Source organism: Montipora foliosa, chromosome 9 (assembly GCF_036669935.1).
Source record: "Montipora foliosa isolate CH-2021 chromosome 9, ASM3666993v2, whole genome shotgun sequence".
In the NCBI taxonomy this organism is placed as follows: domain Eukaryota; kingdom Metazoa; phylum Cnidaria; class Anthozoa; order Scleractinia; family Acroporidae; genus Montipora; species Montipora foliosa.
The window spans coordinates 32,857,381-32,862,380 of record NC_090877.1 but is presented as its reverse complement, the minus strand read 5'-3'; the positions used below and the strand labels follow the sequence as shown (position 1 = coordinate 32,862,380).

General features: G+C 38.2%; 1 protein-coding gene across 9 annotated transcripts in view; it reads left to right on the top strand.

Annotated features, from left to right (window-relative positions):
* The window catches only part of LOC137971172 (tetratricopeptide repeat protein 28-like), a 244,727-nt gene that overhangs the window by 210,601 nt on the left and 29,126 nt on the right, over positions 1-5,000 (top strand). For all 9 annotated transcript variants that reach the window (XM_068817933.1, XM_068817934.1, XM_068817928.1 and 6 more), the window contains one exon: positions 242-290. The gene's annotated coding sequence lies outside the window, so the exon portion shown is untranslated. The remainder of the gene's footprint in view (positions 1-241; positions 291-5,000) is intronic.

The following is a 5,000-nucleotide window of genomic DNA, read 5'->3' as shown; positions in this document are numbered from 1 at the left end:
TTACTCGTTTCTTAATAACACAAACAAGTAATTTATGTGTGATAAACCAGTTCTGGTGACTTTTGCGTTACTTTTTGTTGCTTTCTCTTTACCCAGTTTGGATCAAGTTAGTGACTATGTCATAATTCCCTACATGTTTATTTTCTTAAGTGACCACTGTCACTCATGATCAGTTGCAAATGATGCATCTAAATGATCCACCAGTATTGACAGTATTATTTATCCCTTAACTTTTTTTCAGCCGGATTCAGTATTCCTGCTCAGAAGGTTTTGAAGAGGAACATTGCAAGGTATTTAGTAATATTAGCTTGACGGGTGTAATAAGTTATTTGTCTGCCGTTGCAAGGTAATAAGTAACATTAGCTTGAGGGGTGTGATAAATTATTTGTTTGTTTCTTGTGTGATCGAACTGTACATACTTCCCTCCATTCTTTCCTTAACCATAGAGAAAGTAAGTAAATGATATATCTTGAATTGTTCCTGAAGGAAGAAGGTTTTAACTTTTGAATCCGCTTAGGTTCAAAATTGAGGAAGTCACAAAGCAAATGACCATGAATGCATTCGTTCAGTTTTAGCCATAACAAACCCTTAATGTCTACTCGCTTTAAAGCCCGGTCGGGGGTACTCCCATATATGGGCTATATAGAAGGTAAATATTTTGAGCAAGAGCAGGTACAGCGTAGATTTGATTTTAGTGGTGTACTATATTTCGGCTGGCGAAACCAGCCTTCTCCAGGTACAATGAGAGTTTACATTGGATTGCTTTTCTGTACATATATATAGTAAGTGGATGTTGACATAATACTGGAACAATGTGATAAAATATGGTAGTTACAGCAAATCTGAATTCAAATACTAAGAGTAACGGAAAAATAACGGAATAGACTGTAAATAATAAACTGAAATCCTGCCTTTTGAAATTTAAAAACAGCTTCCCTGGCCTTACCTGCCTTACGGATAGAATCTATGTTGGAAAATATTGTTTCGATAGGAATTGCATCTCCTTAGAGATGTTGTGGCTCAAGTCAATTAAGGCCTGGGTCACCCAGCATTTGAGTTTTGAAAAAAAAAACAACAAAAAACTTAAGTAGTTTGCACCCGATTTTTCTCAGACTTGGCAGAAAGGTGCATTAGGAGCAGCCCTCTCAGCCTGTATTACTAATTTACCGGAAAGTAATATGATACCTTCAGCAACGGTTACTATACGCGTCAAATTCGTTGGTGGTGTTCTGAAGCAAATTCCCACCACTAAACAAACAGAAAGTCGGAAAGCAACAGTGGCTATGAATAGATGAGATACCGTTTATTAGTTTTACGCTTGGAATCCCAGCCAAAATTTATCCCTGTCCGAGGTGGATTCGATCGAGTTTTGGTTTGCAATAACAACGCCATTCTCTTAAACTTTTTAGCACAAATAGTTGCACTCGTGGTTCCAACCGTGGTGAAGAAAATCAACATTATAAGCTTGCATTTAGTTGAAAAATATTGCAATTTAAACAAGGAAAGCGGTGGGAATTTCGGAAACCCGCAACTGCGTGTGTAGTCGCTTGTCCGTCATCTTCACACGCGAGTGCGTGGTTCATGAAAGAAAGCCGCTGTTGTCATGGCTCCGAGTAAGCCAATGGGAATTTCAGTAAACGTTTAAATGGCGAGGGCGCAAGTTCCAATATGGAGGACCGAAAGCAGACTTCAAGAACTCGAAAGAGGTAATCTGAAGGCTTAAACATTACCAAATCCCAACCAGTTCATTTTAAGATTGAAGACGGGAAACTTGGTATGATTATGATGGAATTTTTCCCTTTTTTGGTTTTTCTTACGTTAATTTTATACGTTTTATAACTTAACTTAACAAATAACGACATCTGTTATTCTACCCTCAAATAGTATCATATAACAAGAATAAATTACATGTGTAACATTTTTGCGCCAAAGTCGAAAAATAGCGCGGCTTACGCTCAACGATATCTCCAGAAACTCTTCACGAAATACTTCGCGATCGTTAACAACATTTGCAGTAGAACGAATTATAGCGTCAGTGCAGTCGTGTGGATCAGTCATGTCGGTTGTGTTTAATTGTGGATTTGCAAGAGTTGCTGTAAAAGAGAGCTTGCATAAAGTTGGAAGCAGTTCGATTGAAACTGACCCTGGTGAGAGATGAAAGAACTACCTTGGAATCTTCGAGTACCTGATAGAACAGGGGGTGAACCTGCAGCGCTATCAGCAGTTCCGCAAAAGGCCAGCAAAGCCAAGACGAAGGCTAAATAAAATGCTTGGAGGGGAGATCACTGTTCCAACACCTAGAACAAACAGAGAAATCAAAGAAACACTCAAGGTAAGTCAGACTCGTGACCATTATAACTAACTAAAACTATTTACAACGTGTGAACATTTATTACTTTAATACAAGCTTTTACATGTACATTGGTACGGAAGTCCAATGTAAAGCTATTAAGCGATTGTAAAGTTTCACCAATTTTAAATCCTTACGTAAGATATGAGCTGTCTCGTTTAAAAATCGTCCCCCTTTCAAATGATTGTCCCTCAAACATTTTAAATATGTAACCCCTTTGGAAGCACGCTAACAGGCCAACTGACCTGGCTATAATACTTCAGAAAATATGTTAAATAGAAGGTATGCTCAAGACTTACGCTTACCATTGCGGAGGGGTTGGCGCAGTGGTAAGATCTCTGCCTTCCAACCCTAAGGTCCCGGATTCCATTCCCGGTTCTGCCGAGACTGCAATATTTGGCGACCTTCTTTCCCGCTAAAGTTCACTCAGCTTTCCATCCTTCCGAGGTCGGTAAAATGAGTACTAGCATGCATGGACTGCTTAGAAGCGGCTGCTATTTGCGCCTGTATATGCTTCCTGTCCGCTGGGGGTAAATTGGTCATTGTAAAGCGCCTTTGAGACGTTAGTCATAAGGGCGCTATATAAATGCACCACTTTACTTTTTTTACTATGCTTCTGAAGTCCTCCCAAAATACATTACGAACGTTCGCAAAAATAGTAAAATGCACCTCCACTTTGGCCCAGGTAGATTTTTAACCTCGTAAAGAAGCAAAATGTATTTTCAGAGACCAATACATCCTGAACGTCGCTTTTAGATGCCAACAATCTGAAAAATGTCATTGCCTGATTTCATACGGTGGGAGCCTGGCACTAGTTATCGGTTTTGCCGGACGGAAGCGAAAAAGGATGGCGGAAGTATGAGAGAAGACTCGCCCAAAATGGTTTTTGCAGCATTAAAAAAATCATAAAAGAGGATTTTCTTAAATCGCTCAACACACAAAACTTGGGAGAACTTGGTAATAGTCTCCGGGACTACAAGTGAACTGATTGTTTCAAAAATTATTACCATTTAAAGATGACCCGGCTTTGCTCGACAATCTCTGTCAAGAAAAGCTTTAAGGCGACAGCCCTTTCGAGATAGGAGATCCCACTACCAACAGCTGGATGGAAATGCAATACTTCCCTCTTTCCTAAGATTTCAATAGACGTTATCAGGAGAAATCAGTCTAATAGACGATAGGGAATGATAGCACAATTGCGCAAAGCTCATCGAATGTTTTCTTCAAGACGAATGAAAACCAACCAGGGTTTCAAAGATGGTAGAAGTTACTTATCAAGTCAAGCATATTAAAGAATTTTTGTTCTGAAGTCATACGAACTGCTACCGTCTTGTTCATCGACAATGTTCCTAAGAAAGGTTTTTGCGAATGTGCTGTCGGAAAGTGTGGTCTCTGTTGTCATGTTGTACTTTTACAGTTGGAACACTTCATAACACATAAAAGGCTGCTTTTGTCTTTAACCTGTACACAGAAGCCGCTCAAAAGTGGCATCAATCAAATTTAAAGAAAAGGAAAGAGGCAAAAGCTAACTTGAAGGCTGCTGCTCATATCAGCAAATATTTTAGAAATGCAAAATTAGCAAGACATGTGAATCAAAGAAAAAAACTTGAAGGCTGCTGCTGCTGCTCATATCAGCAAATATTTTAGAAATTTAAAATCAGCAAGACAGGTGAATCAAAGAAAAAAAGTTGTAGCTTGAGATGTAAGTGATGAAAACAGTGACTGACTGAAACGAGATATTTCATCCATGAGCTCTCAAGTAGTAGATGGCCTGTCTAAATGCAGAATCAATTTATCAAATCTAAATAATTATTTCTTAAAACTCTAGAGAAATTTTAAAAAAAGTCACTCAGGATTGTATTACCATTTGTCCTACAAAAATGCTTATCTGAACAGAGAACAAAACGAAAATGACTTCAAAACTAAATCCCCCAGCTAACCTCGAACAAAACTTAAAAACACCTACTGAGGTTGAGGATACATGGCACTCCTCATTGATAGCCAATCATTCTAACAATTTAAACCAAGAGAATTTCAAACTGGGGCAGCCTACTTCAGAATGCCAAGAGCAACAACAACAACAACAAGAGCAAATATTTTGTGCAGATAAAACTCAAGAGTTGTTAAGATGAGTCAGACTAACTACAATGATCTTGTCTACAATTGGAAGATACATTGATGTTCAACAAAGCACTTCTGATTGCCATGGCTTAACCTGAGGACTGGTAATAACAGCTAGTAAGGCTACCATCACCCCTGGATTTTTAGGGAAACAAAGAGTTTGATTCGTCATGGTTTTACATAATTTCTAAACAACGTTGATGAAAGTAATATAAATGTAAACCATGCAAAGCAACACAGAAACTTTAAAAGAGGAAACTACTATGAAGAAAAGCTTAAGAGGACTTTCAGAAACTGTCTGGTAAGTCAGTTTATTCTACACTGTTAATAGCAATACAATACTCTGAAATTTAGCAAATAAGTAAATTACCAGCATATCATGCATTTAATAATCAAATATGAATCCTAATCAACAGTGATTTAGATAAACATATACAGGAAAAAACTAACGATAAAAGAGTCCGACGTTTCGGCGACATCTTGGCACCATTGTCAAGGGGAACTAAAATAAATGTGTGATTTCAAGAGT